Source organism: Trachemys scripta, chromosome 5 (genome assembly GCF_013100865.1).
Source record: "Trachemys scripta elegans isolate TJP31775 chromosome 5, CAS_Tse_1.0, whole genome shotgun sequence".
Classification (NCBI taxonomy): Eukaryota; Metazoa; Chordata; order Testudines; family Emydidae; genus Trachemys; species Trachemys scripta.
In genome coordinates, this window is record NC_048302.1 from 81,551,954 (window position 1) to 81,571,083 (window position 19,130).

The following is a 19,130-nucleotide window of genomic DNA, read 5'->3' on the forward strand; positions in this document are numbered from 1 at the left end:
CACCTCGCTACCACCTTACCTTTGCATGAGGAAACCATTTCTGTGCCTGCCATGGTCAGGTGCCCCAACTCTACCAACTATAGGCAACACAAGCACTCCCTTCTAGACCTTGAAAGCCCTGCTATTACTTTACATGTTAGTGGTTGACACACTCCAACCCTTGAGCCCTCAGACCAGCTTCTGGTCCACTGGACATTTACAGTATTTAGAGATTCATTGCTTCCAAAGAAACGGTACCCAACAGCTTACCAATTCTACCTCAGATCACTGCTGTGCTTAACACCCAGAACTTATATATTTTTATAGTAAAATCAAATGTAAATTTATTTAACAAAGCACAGAAATTCAAGTACAGTAGTAGGAAGTAAAAGTTTGGAAACAAATGGTTATACATAAAGTCATAACACACATTCTAGAGCCTAGACTTAATAAAAAAAGATACTGTCATGTCTCGTAGAGTATTTATTACTCATCCAAAATCTTTGCTGCATTTTACAGCCAAGCTTGGCTGTGACCCTTCTTTTATAAGGCTTGGTCCACACTGGGGCGGGGGATCGATCTAGGAAACGCAACTTCAGCTACGAGAATAGCGTAGCTGAAGTCGACGTTTCCTAGATCGAACTAAGTTTACTTACTGCTCGTCCACGCGATGCTGGCAAGCTCCCCCGTCGACAGCGCTTCCTCCTCTCGGTGACCAGGCGTTCCGCAGTCGACAGGGGAGCGCTTTTGGGATCGATTTATCGTGTCCAGATAAGACGCGATAAATCGATCCCAGAAGATCGATCTCTACCTGCCGAATCAGGCGGGTAGTGTGGACCTAGCCTAAGATAAGAACACTGTCAGTTTGCCTGCTAGGCAAAGGATTCTATGTGTTTCTTTGCAGCCCAAGATAGACCAGAACAATCTTTGTTTTTTATTCATAAACAGAACACCTGTTTATTTCATCCTGTAAATTTCATATCTGGTAGATTTTGCAATCTTTCATTCTGCCCTGCTCTGTATGCAAATAGGCATACATTATGAGGCACTCTACACACATGACCAGTCAGGGAGACTGGTATTTTCTACCGCCTGCCTGAAAAGAACATTTCTGTGGTATGTCACCTCCTGGTGACCTGTCTTAACTCCAAGACTTTAAGAATATATTTTTATATAGATACATAACTCCTTAAACATTATCTCTACATACATTTTGCAATGATCATGATCATCAGTGTGCTACTGGCTTTCAGTAGAGACCTCATATGCCACCCTAGAGTGAACTATTATGCATATATCCAACCCAGAGAATCCCTGTAAAATTGTATTCATCTCCTGTGCCCTCAGCCAGTTACATCAAGGGGTCATATCTGGACACTAGAAAACTTCCAAACTCTACAAAAATCTGTCATTTTTAATTTTATTTATTAAACCATCCATCCATTCTGCTTGAAAACATTACCTTTCTTTCACAGTGCCCTGCACTGTAACTGTTTGCAAAATCAATAGCAAGCCTACAATAATCACTGTGAGTATGAGTGCTATGGAGGAGAACATATTTTGATAAGCCAATGGTGCTCCAGTGCCAACCTTCCAAGTGGTTATGATAAACAAATGATATTAAAGATTATTGAAAATGCACTGACAATGTCCTTTTAAAATGAGCTGACTTTGCTGTCAGTCCAGTGCAAAGGAAATTAAATCAGTTGCAGTGCCCAATTGACTTTGCTGTCATTGCAGCTTATGATGGTGTCCAAACTGCCCAATGTGTCTAGAGCCTGCTGAACTTTTCAACCAAAACAATTATATTTCTTCTTTCCTATTTTATCCTTTATTTTCCAACAAAAAGCTATGTGACCTTTTCTGTCAGAGCAATTTACTGAAAATGGCAATATGAAAAGTGCCTGGCCACTACAGAACCCTCAGATCAAGAATATAATAATTTTCATCCTTTTCTTCTTGTTTTCTAAGTTAAATCTATGTGGCGTTCCTGTCCGCCTAGTGAAACAAAAATTAAATCAGTGCCCAACTGCTGAAACACTAAAGAAATATCAGGGACAATACAAATGCAATGATTTCACTTTTGTTTTTATAATTTAAAGATAATGGACTTTGCTATGGTAGTTTATCAGATTAAATAGCACTGCATGGAGTTTTGAGAACTGTGATGCTTGTGGGTTGTTTCTGCACTGGTTTGGCCCATTTTCAGTTGCAGAGTGCACAAGACTTGTAAGAAGCAACAGAAGGTCCTGTGGCACCTTTAAGACTAACAGAAGTATTGGAGCATAAGCTTTCGTGGGTGAATGCCCACTTCATCAGACACAAGTAATGGAAATGTCCAGAGGCAGGTATAAAACAGTATGCAGATAACGAGGTTAGTTCAATCAGGGAGAGTGAGGTGCTCTGCTAGCAGTTGAGGTGTGAACACCAAGGGAGGAGAAACTGCTTCTGTAGTTGGATAGCCATTCACAGTCTTTGTTTAATCCTGAGCTGATGGTGTCAAATTTGCAAATGAACTGGAGTTCAGCAGTTTCTCTTTGGAGTCTGGTCGTGAAGTTTTTTTGCTGTAAGATGGCTACCTTTACATCTGCTATTGTGTGGCCAGGGAGGTTGAAGTGTTCTCCTATAGGTTTTTGTATATTGCCATTCCTGATATCTGACTTGTGTCCATTTATCCTCTTGCATAGTGACTGTCCAGTTTGGCCAATGTACATAGCAGAGGGGCATTGCTGGCACATGATGGCATATATAACATTGGTGGACGTGCAGGTGAATGAGCCGGTGACATTGTAGCTGATCTGGTTAGGTCCTGTGATGGTGTTGCTGGTGTAGATATGTGGGCAGAGTTGGCATCGAGGTTTGTTGCATGGGTTGATTCCTGAGTTAGAGTTGTTATGGTGTGGTGCGTGGTTGCTGGTGAGAATATGCTTAAGGTTGGCAGGTTGTCTGTGGGCGAGGACTGGCCTGCCTCCCAAGGTCTGTGAAAGTGAGGGATCATTGTCCAGGATGGGTTGTAGATCACTGATGATGCATTGGAGAGGTTTAAGCTGAGGACTGTAGGTGATGGCCAGTGGAGTTCTGTTGGTTTCTCTTCTGGGCCTGTCTTGTAGCAGGAGGCTTCTGGGTACACATCTGGCTCTGTTGATTTGTTTCTTTATTTCCTTGTGTGGGTATCATAGTTTTGAGAATGCTTGGTGAAGATCTTGTAGGTGTTGGTCTCTGTCTGAGGGGTTGGAGCAGATGCGGTTGTACCTCAGCGCTTGGCTGTAGACGATGGATCGTGTGGTGTGTCCGGGGTATAAGTTGGAGGCATGAAGGTAGGCATAGCGGTCAGTGTGTTTTTTGGTATAGGGTGGTGTTAACGTGGACATCGCTTATTTGTACTGTGGTGTCTAGGAAGTGGACCTCCCATGTAGATTGGTCCAGGCTGAGGTTGGTAGTGGGGTGGAAGCTGTTGAAATCATGGTGGAATTCTTCCAGGGTCTCCTTCCCATGGGTCCTGATGATGAAGATGTCATCAATGTAGCATAGGTAGAGAAGGAGCGTGAGTGGACGAGAGCTGAGGAAGTGTTGTTCCAGGTCAGCCATAAAAATGTTGGCATATTGTGGGGCCATGCGGGTGCCCATGGCAGTGCCACTGGTCTGGAGGTATATATTGTCACCAAATTTGAAATAATTGTGCGTGAGGATAAAGTCACAGAGCTCAACAAGAAGTTGTGCTGTGTAATCATCAGGGATACTGTTCCTGACAGCTTGTATTCCATCTGTGTGTGGGATGTTTGTGTAGAGAGCCTCTACATCCATGGTGGCTAGGATGGTGTTTTCTGGGAGGTCACCAATGCATTGTAGTTTTCTCAGGAAATCAGTGGGGTCATGGAGATAGCTGGGAGTGCTGGTGGCGTAGGGTCTGAGTAGGGAAGTCCACATATCCAGACAGTCCTTCAGTGAGAGTGCCAATGCCCGAGATGATGGGGCATCCAGGATTTCCAGGTTTGTGGATCTTGGGTAGTAGATAGAATAACCCTGATCTGGTTTCTAAGGGTATGTTGATTTGTTCCTGTGTTAGTGTAGGGAGTGTCCTGAGTAGATGGTGCAGTTTCTTAGTGTATTCCTCAATGGGATCTGAGGAAAGTGGCCTGTAGAATTTGGTATTGGAGAGTTGTCTGACAGCCTCCTTCTGGTAGTCAGATCTGTTCATGATGACAACAGCACCTCCTTTATCAGCCTCTTTGATGATAATGTCAGAGTGGTTTCTGAGGCTGTGGATAGCATTGCGTTCTGCATGACTTAGGTTATGAGGCAAGTGATGTTGTTTTTCCACAATTTCTGCCTGTGCATGTCGGTGGAAGCATTCTATGTATAGGTCCAGACTGTCATTTCGACCCTCAGGAGGAGTCCATGTGGAGTTCTTCTTCCTGTGTTGTTGGTGGGAGGGTATCTGTGTAGCAGTGCGCTGTTTAGTATTATCTTGAAAGTATTCTTTGAGATGGAGGCGGCGAAAGTAGGCTTCCAGATCACCGCAGAACTGTATCATGTTCGTGGGGGTGCTGGGGCAAAAAGAGAGCCCCCGAGATAAGATAGACTCTTCTGCTGGGTTGAGTGTGTAGCTGGATAAATTGACAATATTGCTAGGTGAGTTAGGGTTACCCCTGTTGTGGCCCCATGTGGCAGGTAAGATTTTAGACAGCTTATGGTCCTTTTTCCTTTGTAGAGAGGTGAAGTGTGTAATGTAGATCTCCTGTCTTATTTTAATAAAGTCCATTTGTGTGGAGGGTTGGTTATTTATGAAAGTCTCCAGGTTGGAGAGCTCTTTCTTGATGTTTTTCTGTTTGCTGTATAGGATGCTGATCAGGTGGTTCTTCAGTTTCTTTGATAGTGTATGGCATAATCTCTCACTGTGGTCTGTGCAGTACGTAGATAGCAATGGATTTTTCACCTTCAGTCCATTTGGTATGATGTCCATCCATTTGCATTTGGAAAGAAAGATGATATCTGTATTTGTGCAAGTTTCTTCATGAGGTTGATAGATTTCCATTCCATACAGCTAAATGCAGTGCCTTGCATGGTGTCAAGTATCAGAGGGGTAGCCGTGTTAGTCTGTAAAAAGCAACAGAGGGTCCTGTGGCACCTTTAAGACTAACAGAAGTATTGGAGCATAAGCTTTCTTGGGTGAATGCCCACTTCATCATACTCCAAAGAGAAACTGCTGAGCTCCAGTTCATTTGCAAATTTGACACCATCAGATCAGGATTAAACAAAGACTGTGAATGGCTATCCAACTACAGAAGCAGTTTCTCCTCCCTTGGTGTTCACACCTCAACTGCTAGAACCCAGATATGAGTTGGGGCTGGACACAGCTTGAAACACAGATCTTTTCACAATGTTAACTTGATTATTACTATTGTTCAGACTGATTAAAGAGATTCCACTAATTAGAAAGCCATATTTGACTTAATTGGTTGCAGAAGACGCAGCAAAGAAAATCAGTTTGAATCAATTTGACCAAGTGTTATAACTGTATAGACATAGTCTGTTGTGAGAGGACCCAATCACTAGGTCCCACGTTCTTCCAAGTCATCCAGGTTTGGGTAGAGTTTAGTCACTATTTCTAGCTCTGGGACTCGAGGACAAAGTCCCAGGCTGAGACCTCTTGTCTGACACCCTTCTGTGGGACTTGGGGTGCCACTGCCCTAGACCGGCGTGTCTCAATCCATGGATTGCCTCCCAAAATTGGGGTTGGGCTAAACCTGAACAGTGCTGTGACCCCAATGTCTGGAGCAGGGAGCTGAGCCAGCCCCATGGGACAGGAGCCAGGAGAGAGTGGTTGGTGTCATGGTAAGTTCTGATCCCTGATGAACCATTCCCCACCTTGCAGCTGGGTGACACCCCATCTTCCATACCCTCTGTCCAGCCCCCTAGTACAGGCACCCTGATATACCCCTCTCACAGAGCTGGGTGACTCCCCTTCTGTCATGCCACCCATATTGGCCCTACAGCCTTTCATCTCTTCCCCCACTGCATCCCCACCCATTTCTGTCCCCCCATCCAACACTTTCTCCTATCCCCCACGCTTATCCCCAGGACACCAAATCCCTCCACTCCTTTACCCTCTCCCCACTATAGGTCATGTGTGGGGGTTGTTCCTCCCCCAGACTCCTCAGCCCCAGCCGGCTCCAGCATTTCTGCAGCCACAAGCAAAAAAAAAAAGCCACGATCGCGATCAGCGGTGCCAATTGGAAAAAAAAAAAGCCATGATCGGCTGCGGCAGTTCAGCAGCAGGTCCTTTGCTCCTAGAGGGAGTGAGGGACCTGCCGCCCCCGAATTGCCGCAGGTGCCGCCCCTCTCCCTTAGCCGCCCCAATCACCTGCTTGTTAAGCTGGTGCCTGGAGCCGGCTCTGTCCTTCCCCCACCACCCTTCTGCATCCCCACAACTCTCCTCCAGCCCACCCAGAGCCCCCATTACATCTGCAGGTCCCCTGATCTTCCCACTTCACCTCCAGTCCTCTAAGTCCCTCCCTTTACACTCTGCCCTCCATGGGCCATGTGGGGGCCTGTGTGTTGTTAGGGGGTGTGACATTGCACTCCATTAATGCTTTATAGAAATATGCTTAAGAGTAAATATGACATAACTAGAATATGTTTTATGCTAGATACACCATGTAACATATCTTTGCAAAGGTTATAGCCTCTCTACCCCCAAAGGATACCTGAAAGAAACAGGAACAAAGAACAGTAACCACAGGGATGTGAGTGATTGCTGGACCCAGGCTAGAAGGAGGCTAGTCTGTAAAAGACGCTTACTGGAACATCTCTGAGGGTGAGATTTCATCTGTAATCACTTTATTACTGTATTAGGCTTAGACTTGCGTGTTTTATTTTATTTTGCTTGGTAATTCACTTTGTTCTGTCTGTTATTACTTGGAACCACTTAAATCCTACTTTTTGTATTTAATAAAATCACTTTTTACTTATTAATTAACCCAGAGTATGTATTAATACCCGGGGGAGGAGGGAAGGAGCAAACAGCTGTACATATCTCTCTATCAGTGTTATAGAGGGCGAATAATTTATGAGTTTACTCTGTATAAGATATACAGGTAAAACAGATTTATTTGGGGTTTGGACTCTATAGGGGGTTGGGTACCTGAGTGTTGGAGACAGGAATACTTCTTAAGCTGTTTTCAGTTAAACCTGCAGCTTTCTGGGGACGTGGTTCAGACTTGGGTCTGGGTTTGTAGCAGGCAAGCATGTCTGGCTCAAACCAGGCAAGGCACTGAAGTCCCAAGCTGCCAGGGAAAACAGGCTTAAAGGTAGTCTCAGCACATCAGGTGTCAGTTCCCAAGGGGGTTTCTATGATCCAACCCATCACAGGGGATGTCTCAGTTCACCCACACCTTCCCTTGATTGCCAGTGGGGGCATTCCCCAGCTGTTCACATCTGGCTGGAGTGTCTGAAATCTTAGCTCCGAGCCTCCCCCGCCCCGTTTCCCTGCAGGGATTAGAGGGCATCCAGTCCAGGTCATCTTGAGAGGAAGCTACTGTGAGTCCAAGGCTTGGCAGTGTTTCAGACTGGGCAGAGTCAATGCTGCTGTTTCTTCTTGTAAGTTCATCTTTCCTGGTATTTGGTCAGCCCCTCCCCACCCCCCAGCACAGAGCCCTTTTAAATAGGGCCAGCTATGTTCTCAGACTAAGAAGCTCTAGCACCACTAATCATATTTCTATCATCCCCCCATTGGCTCCTAAGCAGAAATCTCATTGACTTTGGCCCACCTCCAGGGACCAATATCCCCAGATTGGGGTCTTGATGTCTCTTAGTGTTAGTCCTTCAACAAAGTTTCAAATACCTTTCCCTGGCAGGGAATATAGTACCATGGATTGTCTTTGAGCACATCCAGGCATGTGTAGTCACAGTGTCTAGTATTTCCACACATGGTACAAGACTGAGTCAAATTGTGAGCTCTGACATAACCCACCAACTATCTAATGTACCAAGAAAATATTGAATTTTAAACAAAATTTATTCTTGCATTGCTGACAGTGCACCACAATAAAAACACAAAGGTTGGCAGTACCGAGTGGGCCTTCCTGCTCAACATTTCCAAGAAATTTCAAACAAAAAGAAAAAGTTTCTTTACAGTAACTATGGTTAGTTGAGACCATTGCCTCTATGTATTATTCACGGTAGAGCAACAAGGTGGGTGAAGTAATATCTTTTATTGGTAATATCTCACTTCTGCTAGTGAGAGAGACAGGCTTAGAGCTGTTCTTCAAGTCAGTGTCACAGTTAAATATAAGATGGAACAGATAAGGAGTTATCATGTGTTGCAAGAGACCAGTCAAGATGAAGGGGCAGTTAACACCCTGTGCAGTTGTAGGACAAAGGATGGTTAGTGGGTTACAGGGAGTTGTAATGAGCCATAAATCCAGTGTCTTTATGAAGTTCACGCTTTTTAGTGATTTTGGTTGTTTTCATGTTTGTAGGCTATGCAGTTGAACTTTTGGGAACCATCTAGAGAAGCAGTGTGGGTCAGGATGAAAAGTCACCCCTCACCGTGCTGAATGGTTGGAGGCAAGGTTAACAAAATCATCCAGGTTTTCCCCTCTGCCTTAGTCCCTAGTGCTGAAGTCCAGACTCCTTAAGAGATTAGAATTCAAAGGGAGAGGGTGGGTAGTATGAATATGATGAGGCAACACCCAAAGAATTACACTTACAGATAAATAACCTTTCTTTCTACTTCAAGATGGCCTCTGCACATTCTTATTTGTGGGAGTCTTGTGAGCAGTACAACCTGCAGGTCGATGAGCTGAAGAATTCTAATGAAACAAGGCTTGCAGAATTGCTTTGTGATGGAGAGCATAAGATAGAGATGCCCAGCCAAGAGAGAAGTGCTGGGTTAAAATGTGAATACATCTCCCAGTAGCAGCCCTGCAGATTTCTCGGATGGAAAGATTATGGAGACAGGCCATGGATATCATTATATCCCTGTTGAAATAATGCCTTCAGGCACTGACATCAAAGCTGTAGAATAACAGGGCAGATCTTTTGCTTGTCCAGCTTGAGGTGCAACATTGTATTATTGTGTCTGAGCACTTGTACAATGAGGCCTTTGAGTAAAGGAGAAAAATCCATTAGAGCCCATATGAGGCCTGACAGCTCTAGCCCATTTACTTGGATTTTTGCTTCTAAACTCTAGGTTCTCAGATATAAACTCCCACTTCCAGAGGTCGGCATCTGTGATGAATACAGCTGAAGCAGAGCTGCAGGACTGAAAGAGAATCCCTTCAGATTGTTGCCCTGTAATTCCCACTAGTGACGATTTGGAATTCTGAGCACATAGTCAAAAGTACATTCGTATTCTCTACATTTCCATTTAGGGTGCAATTTGCTTCCACTCAATGTTGTGATGGTCCAATTTGCATATAGTATCAGATTTGTGAAGGAGGCCTTGAGACAGCAGAGGAAAAAGAGCTAAACAAATGTATTGTGGCAGTCCTGCTTTCATGCCACCATGGTGTCTCTTTTCATATTAGGATGTCATCACCATGAGAGAAGTTTAGGTGACACCAAACGGCTGCAAGGCAAACATCTGAATTGGAACGTATTGACAGTCAGATGAAAGAATGAGTTGTCACTTGCATACGTTAACACATTGTAAAAAATCCTGTCATATTTTTAAAAATCCTAAATAAAAAATATAATTAAAATACCTTCTCCATTGCAATGAAATGATCTAGACTTAATTTATTACCATTGGATGGGCAATCAATTTTTTAAAACTATGAATTTCAAATGATGTTTTCCTCTTAATAGAAACAATTGTTTGATTGACATGAAGTAAAATAACTGCAAAATTACAAATAATTGAAATTAAAAGTTAACAAAAAACTTCACTTGCACAGACCTGGGTTTAGTGATACATGTTTACCATACAAGTATTGCTGGCATAAAACATAAGCAGTACAGGGTGCTACTGTGTAGTAGTACCCTGCATTCTGTATACCACTTTAGGTACTAAAGTTGACATCAGCCATATCAGGAGTAGCACATAACCTGGGTCTTGGCAGATCAGTAGTGATGGAATTATACAAATATTTTATTTCAAAATGTGTTATAGCAATTTTTAAAGTTTGCATATAGTTTGAACATTGTGGCTGGGTGATTTTGAAACTAAACAGATTAATTTCTCTCAGCTTCTATATGATAGTGAAAATCAGAAGTGGCCATTACAACAATGGATGAGTTCCTACTTCCTTTTTACCTCTCTTTCTAACATAAGCTTCTTTGACACAGAAGTTTTCCATATTAGGTCTCAGACAACAGATGAAGATATCTTGAAACTGTAACTGAAATTGGTTGAAGCATTTTTGAACGATGGAAGTCTACATAAATGAACTTAACTTCTTTTTCCCCACTTGGTTGTTTCCAAAACACTATATAAATGAAACTTCAAACTTATCTTGTTTTGTAGATCTTGTTGAGACTTGGGCCAGATTTTCAGCTGGTGTAAATCAATGTAGCTTTTATTGTAGTATTTTATTTTATTGTAGTCTTGTTGACTTCTAGCTGACTTCAATGGAGCTATGACAGTTGACACCAACTGAGGTTCTGTCCCAAAATTATGTTCTAGTCTCAACAGTGTCCACGTAAAATGGCACATTCTTACCCAATAGATCTATCCACTGTGCATATTCAGGGATACACTTGCTTATTTTAACAAAAATAAGTGTTTAATGATTTTTGCTCCTGTACACACTGCAGAGCCACCAGTGGTAAGACTCAATGAGCTAAGTTATTTTTCTTAATCACCGTCAACAGAAATTGTTTGTAAAATTGCAGGTTAAGTCTGTGAAACATTGATGAAAGTAATATAGTAAATAAAGTAAAATAGGCAAGACCACTTGCCTCCTTCTTCCATCTGAACTAGATTATAGGCTCTGTGAAAGTCCAGATTGCTGATGACCCTGGCAGAGTGCAGTCTTTGAAAGAGCTCATTAATAAAGGGCAATGGTCTTGAGTAGTAACCATATTTAATGCCTGGTAGTTCACATTAAGTACTGGAGAGAGGAGAAAAATGCCAACCCACCTCAGACCCCTGTGTTGGGGCTGGAGTTTGCCATTTCCTGAGCAGAAATATAGACTGGACTTTTCCAGGGCAGCTTGATGGGAAGTATCCCAGTTCAATGCAATACAGGCATAGGCCTGATACTGTAAGCCAGTTTTAATCTGTGTTGGAGAGACACAGCTAAGCTTGACAAAGCTGCATGGGTTCCAGTTGGATGAGGACACCAGGTGCTGTCAGACAGGACCTGGCAAGACCAGTGAGGGTTGGGACTGCCTGATGGAATACTGCCCAGAAAGAAAGTCAATCTTAATACTGAGTTCAGTCACGGCATCCAGGCCAGCCGGTGGCTCTATGCATGCAGGTTCATCTTTGGTTTCATCTTCGAGGCCAGATTGGAAGAGGTAGCACTGCAGAGCCTCACTCCATGTGGTATCAGCTACCAAATGCTGAAACTCTGCAGCATAATTAGAACTGGCCAGTGTTTCTGTGGCAAGGTCTGGAGTGCAGCCTTGGCTGTGAACATGGTTCGGGTCATCAACAAATAGTTCCATGATGACTTCAACAAAGTCCTCAAACTGGTTCAGGAGAGGGCTAGACTTTTCCAGGAGTATGGAGGACCAAGCCAATGACTCCTTGGTCAGCAGGCTAATGGTAAGTCCCACCAGCGGAGTATCATCGCCTAGGCCAACAAGGCCTAGGCCTAGGGCGGCAAATTTTCAGGGGCAGCAAATTTAAAATAGCAGTCCAGCATTTTTGTACTTGCAGCATTGCACGCCGCGATTCTACCAATCATGATAGCATGTATTGAAACCACCAATGACGGCGCGACGGAGAAACCATTTAGTAAGCAACATACTCAGGACTGGAGTCATGACAATCCTAAGCGTTAATTAACAGTATGACTGGAAGGAAGAAATTAAGCGGTGCTCAGTTAAAAAAAAAATGCTATACAGAAGAAAGAAAGGGAAAATGAAATGATAGCAAAAGTGTGCAAAATTGATTCCTTTGTTGTATCAGTTAGTGCCGACAGTGAGACAGAAAAAAAAGTTGAAAGAAGTAGTGAAGTAAAAAGTGAAAATATTGATGTGTATAAAGTACATATTAAAACTAATGAAGAAATTCCAGCTGCGGTTAGTGTTGAAGAAAATGTTCCAAATACTAGTGTATCAGAGACTACGGGGAATCATGTTGATCTGGATATCTTTGACAATATTGCTGAGATTTGCAAATCACATCAATCAGAAATTCAATCTGATATTGGAATATCTACCATAAGTGACGATCTGGCCCAATGGATATTGAATGATGCTACAATTGAGTATTTATCAATGCATGGTATTAAACAAAATATCGATAGTGATTTTACTAACTCAAAAAGGCAATATACTGATAAAAGACGTGTTCTAACAAAAAATGTGTTTGAACGACATCTTTTAAATGGTGAAGTAAAGCCACGGCAATATCTTATATATTCAGAGAGCAAAGGAGCTGTGTTTTGTGCCCCATGTCGAATATTTGAAGGGATCTCTAGTCTGGCGACGAGTGGATACCATGACTGGAAAAACATATCAACTCGACTACGTGAACATGAAAATTCGACTGAACATAAAACGTGTGTACTGACAATGGTGAGGAGAGGCGAGATATCCGGAAGAATTGGTATGAATTTAAAATTTCAAATGGAAAAAGACATTATGTATTGGAGAAATGTGTTGAAAAGGATTGTAGCAGTGGTAAAGAAACTTTCAAGCAGAGGACTTGCATTTAGAGGTAAAGTGGAAAAATTTGGATCAACTTATAATAGCAATTACATGATGGCCCTTGAGCTTGTCGCAGAATTCGACCCATTTTTAGCAAGTCACATTGCACGTTATGGAAATGAAGGTCGAGGTAACGTATCTTATCTATCATCCTATACATGTAATGAATTTATAAAATTGATGGCTTCAGATGTGATCTCAATTATTATTAAAGAAGTAAAAGAAGCCAAATATTTCTCGATAAGCGTTGACTCAACTCCCGACATATCTCATGTTGATCAATTGGCTTTTATACTGAGATATGTAAACGATGATGGCATACCAGTAGAGAGGTTTCTTTGTTTTTTACCAAATACTGGCCACAAATCAGAACAGTTAGCTGATGCTGTACTTTCAACTTTGAATTGTTATGGATTATATATCGCAAACTGCTGTGGCCAGTCATACAACAATGCCACTAACATGTCTGCTGTATATAGCGGGTTGCAAGCAAGAATTAAGAATATAAATCCTTATGCTGTGTACGTGCCTTGTTCTGCGCATTCTTTAAATCTGGGTTGGAGTATGTGCAGCAGAAAGTTGTCAAGAAGCATGTTCATTTTTCTCAACTGTCCAACATCTTTATTCATTTTTTTCTGCCTCTACTTACCGGTGGGAGATTTTACTATCTAATTTGAAGCCAGGCAGTAAAGTAATAAAAAGACTTTCTGAGACTCGCTGGTCATCTTGAGTGGAAACTTGTCATTATTTGAGTGAAAACTGTAATGCTATAATTAAAGCCTTAAAAACAATGAAGGAAGATTCTACTGAGAAACCTGTTACATGTAATGAAGCTGCAGGCCTGCAGCGAAAACTCGATCGACTTGAGGCAGCTTTTATGGCTGTATTTTGGAGCTCACTCTTGGAAAGATTTCATATAACTAGCCCAAAACTGCAAAATGTTTATATTGATATACAGACAGTTGTATAACTCTACAACTCACTAATATGATACATTAACTCTATACGGGACTTGTTTGATATGTACGAAGAGAAAGCCAAAGAAAAATCTGAAATTGAAGACTATGAATTTGACACAAAGCGAAAAAGAAAGCATAAACTGCAAGCTGAAGGAACACACGAAGTTGAAGTGGAAATGTGTGGTAGAGATAAATTTAAAGTAGATACCTTTTTAACAATACTAGACCTTGTATGTTCCAAATTGAAATGCAGAAGTAATGCGTATCAAGAAATTTATAGCAGATTTCAGTTTCTCTCTAACATTACCAATACTTCAACAGCAGATATAACAGTTCATGCTAAAAAATTACAGCTATGCTACCAAGGAGATTTAGAAGAATCATTTGTGAATGAGTGTCTACATTTTCAATCTTATTTGGAAGGTGTCGAAATTCCTGAAAATGAAAAGAAGTCAATTATAAGATATTGCAGCCTTCTTCAAAATCGAAACATTCATTCAATCAGTATATCCAAATCTTGATATTGCCTTCCGAATATTCATTTGCACACCTGCTACAAACTGTTCAGCGGAACGATCATTTTCGGCTTTAAAAACTACTTGAGGGCTAACATCAGTGAAGAAAAATTAAACTCCCTTTCTCTCCTGACAATTGAAAAGGATCTAGCAACTTCTCTGGATTATACAGAATTAATTAATATGTTTGCCGCTCAAAGATGTAGGCATAAACAAATGTAATTACTTACTTCTTTCATTGCATCTACATAAAATAAAAAAATAAATATTTGATATACACCGGACCCCCGTTTGAACGCGGAGTTTTGAATCCATGTGTGCGGTCCCACGCGGTATCCGAAATCGTGCTATACAGACTAAAACTAAAAAAACTAAAACAAGTTCATATGGGGTCAGCCTCCAGGGGCAGCAATTATTTCAGGGCCTAGGGGCGGCAAAATCATTAATCCGCCACTGAGTCCCACCCGGGACTGGTCAGTGAGGGAAAACTGCTGGTGCAGCAGGAATAGGTGCTCACACTGATTTCATAAAACTGCAGAGCTGACTGCAGTCATAATCAAACTTATTTGTAGGAGATTGTAGGTTCCAAAGAGGGAGGAGTCACAGGTGAAGAAGCCTGAACCTGCAATATGTCATTCTGCATCTGCAGGGCATTTACCTGCATCTGTAGGTTCTGTAGGGCACCCACTAACTCCATCAGGATGATGCTAGCCTTAGTGGGATCCATTCCAGTAACCAACCTTCTCCTGTCCCCTTCTTTACCTCCTTGTTTGTTTGGGCTGTTCAAACTGTCATGGACTGGGGCATGAGTGGTCAGTCCTAATGCTCAGAGCAGTGACAGTCAGTCCTAGTGGTTGGAGCTGAAGTCAAGAGCCAGAAGCCAGAATCAGTAAAACATGAGTTAGAAACTGAGTCAGGCAGAAGCAAGGCTGGGAACAAGATAGGCACAGGAGCAATGGCTGCTGTGGGCATAAGTATTGAGCAGCCACTAGCCAAGTGCTACTGCTAGGTTAAACACAGCCTTGGAAATGCCAGTCAGTCAATCTGTCCGATTAGGTATTTCAGGTGTGATTAGCTTAGCTGATCCCAGGTCCAGCTACAGGCCCTTCATTCCTGTCTCCATTCCCTTATGAGTGCTGTAAATGTAATGTTGTCCTGATATGTCTATTAACAAAATATAACAGATAGTCCATCCATTTGACTTATTAGCCATAGTCCACAAGTTCCACAAGCTCATAACTGTCTTTCATTTGCTGTTTCCATTTCTCACAGTAATCTTTATGGTCTCCTTGTGTACATACAGAGTTCATAGGTAAACCAAAGACAATGTCAATGGGCAAAAGGGGTGAATTCCACTTAATAAATAGAAGGGTGAGAACCTTGGAGCTTAATTTTGTGTACAGTTATAGGCATAGATGACCTTATTAAGGGAGCCCTTCCATTTTTACTTTTGTTCCTCTAGCAAAGTTCTGAATGTAGCTCGCTGAGCTTGGTTCAGCATTTCTATGTCCCCCTTGCCCTGTGGATAACATAAGGTTGTGTAAAATGTTTCAGTTTTACAGTAGTAGTGTAACCTTCTAAATAAATTATTTGCAAATTCTGCCCCTTGGTCATGATGAATCCGTTTGGGGAATCAAATTTTAAAACAAAGTCATTGAAGATCTTGTCTGCCACAGTCTTGCCTGACTTCTTGGTGATAAGGGAGGTTTGGGAAAAGGAGATGAAATAAGTCTATCGATACACGTGCAAATGGTTCTATTGTAACTATGTTAATTAGTGAAGCTGGTGACATTTTTTTGTTTGATGCATGTACAGACTAACAACAATGTCCAATGTTCCACTTCATCTTTGGCCAATAAAACTGATCTCATGCCAGACTGATTACTTGCTTTGCTCCTAAGTGTCCCATCTCTTCTGGTGACATATCTGATTAAAACAAAACAACTTTTTGCTGCAGTTTCACTGCAAGTCATCGGAAGTGTCCAGAGATTCAAAATCTCTTTGGTGCTCATCATTTAGCTGGTATCAAAATCATCCTACCCAAATGAAGTTCTTCTAGCTCTCTCCCAGCCATTGTATTTGCAAATAATTAAATCTTCCTTGGCAACTTTTCCTGGAGCAGTCTGCAGCAGCTGAAGGTAGGTAGGTTTGTCTTTTGGAGAGATGGGATAATTGCAATTCAGCCTCTCCTGCCTGTACATCCCAACTGTTACACTCCCAGGCCAGGGACAGTTTTAAACTTAGTGTCAAAAATACAAACACATATAGCTTGCACAAGTCCCATTGCTGCTTAGTCTTTTCAAAGGACACACAACCAGATCTGTCCTCTTTGGCCCCTCAACAGACCTTCAATTCTTAAAGGAACAGGGCACAGGTTAATTTAGCTCAGACATTCCCTTAGGAGAGCTACACTTGGAACTTCCCTCCCTAAAGATCCCTCTTCTTTTGCTTCCCTGACAAGTAATGATCATCCAGCTTGGCATTAGTTGCCTTCTGGCAGCTGACATGGTGAGCGTGATATAAGACCTTTGGACCTAGCCCTTTTCCCAGAAGGTGGTTTAAGGTAAGAAATAATTGTGGGGCAGATTAGGATGAGAATAGGTTCAGTGTGAAGGGAAGAGGAATGGATGTTCAATGTGGTAGATATTTATAGTGAGGTATCATGAATATTTAAATTAATTTGTCATTGAGTGCCTCTGAACTCAAATATGATCTGAACCATCATTTACTGTCCATCTCTAATTTAAGTATTTTTTTATTTTCCTCCTGACACCAGAGGCTACGTTAAATGTGTGGTGTTTTTTGTTGTTTTTTTGCTATTTATGGATACATTCTGCTATTTTTAAAATTTCAAATAGACAACTGAAACCTTACAAAAATCATTGGGACAGGTGTTAATCACTGCTCAGAAATAGCTGAGAGAAGTTGTTTGGCAGTTTCCCAAGCAGAATTGAAGACAGACATCATGTGGTTGCCAAATGAATGTTTTGACATCAACCATTGGCTCACTTTGGAAACAGCTGAGAAGAAGCCAAAGGCTTTGGCTACACTTGGCTGTTTCCAGTATGACCTGAAGGATGATGCAAAGCAAATGTAGAACTTCCTTTGAAAAGTCAATTGTGATTTTTTTAAAGCGAAACACATTTTGCTAGCAACACAGCCATCAATATAAGCCTGTGGCCTCTTTTTGCAATTTATTGGTGAGCATTTTTGTGCTGTAAAATCTATTTTTCCAAGATTGGTACATACAGTAGATAAAACACTTAACACCATGGACCTTTAAAAGAATGTTCCTTGGAGATGGAAACTTCAAAGTCCTTCACTGTGAACTGTAGTTTGGTCTTGCAAGATCAGGCTCTAAGACTAAGTTCTTTTGTACTGTAACTTCCTTTATATTTTGTGCAGAGCATGTTTGTGAAGATCAATAAATCATAATGAAATTCTTGAATTTAAAATGGCCTCCTGGAAAAGTACTTAGGGCACCATACATCATAATACAACAAAATGCATTAACATATCAAAATAAAAAAAACAGCTTCTAAAAGTTTAACAAACTAAAACAGAAAAAAGTTTTATTTTTAAAGGTGGAGATGGGCAAAACAATTTAGGGCCAAAAGTGGCCAAACCAGAAAACAGCTTTAAGTGCTTGTGTAGACATGAAAATTACAATAGTATAAAACAAAACATTTACAAGCTTTCAAACCTGTAGGTTTCAAGGACAATTAAGAACATGACCATAGTTTTTATTCTGCAGCTAAATCTTGATCTTGAACAAGGAATCAAAAAGTCCAGTGACAAGCAATTAAAGGTTGACAGATTAATACATTACAGGCTGATTTTCAGTGTAGGCAAAGAACCATACATGCACATGCATTGCTATTAGGATTTGCATGTACAGCATTATTTTTTACTAGTGAACTTTTCCACTATGAATTCTCACCTGCTCATCTAGGCACTGGAATGACCTGAACATGCAAATATTAATACAGAACAAGTGCACAGGCAGCTGTAAGTATTTGTACAGTTGCATGTGCAGAAATGGTGATTGGGTTGTGAAAGGGCTGTAAGGAGTAAAAAAAAAAACCCAACAATTATATTATACAGACCCAACGTTCAATGCACCTAAGTCTTTTTGCAGCTCTTATTGGTGTTATGTTTGTCCCTCATCTCATCATATCCATTAGTGCCTGTCAGTCTCTCTGTAGTTTACTCTGTAAGTGTCCATGTATGGACTTCTGCTGTGTGTGTAAACTCAGTCACTTTTTCCTGGTGTAGTGTAAACAGTTTGCTCTGAGCAAATATTTTTAAACCAATTATTTGATTGATTTTTATTTTCTATGTATAGAACAGGCAAATAGTAATTTTCTCTTGTTCACATATTCTATTTGTGATTGGACATACAAGTCACATGATATTGTTTTTGTTTTGTGATAGGCTGAATGCCTTTCATAAAGTTTCTGCTGTAAGTGTTTGAAGACATCTATTTTAAATTTGCTTTCCATAAGTTTTCAAGCATGTGAGTTTACAACTTGCTTTCAGTAAGAATTCATACTAAAAATATTTATTATATTAGTGTTCATGGGAAGTGACCATAAAAAGGAAAAAAAAACAGTCAAATGAAATTATCATTTACATTCAAACAAATGCTCATGAAAATATCTTTCATTATTTACCCATCTCTAATGTAGATAAACGTGACATTGAAAGTCTGGTTATGAAAAGGCAATGTGCAAAGAATATTAATATCTACATTTCTGAAAGTCACACTTTAACCACTGAACTATCAGGTCCCACAGCAAATAGTGTGATTTGAAGACAGTGTAGAGTGTAAGAAGTTGTCAAAAATACAGTGGAA

At 41.2% G+C, this 19,130-nt stretch overlaps 1 pseudogene; it reads left to right on the plus strand.

The window, feature by feature from the left end:
* Positions 1-12,015: 12,015 nt before the first annotated feature.
* Positions 12,016-14,497, plus strand: LOC117878351 (annotated as a pseudogene).
* The last annotated feature ends 4,633 nt before the right edge of the window (positions 14,498-19,130 follow it).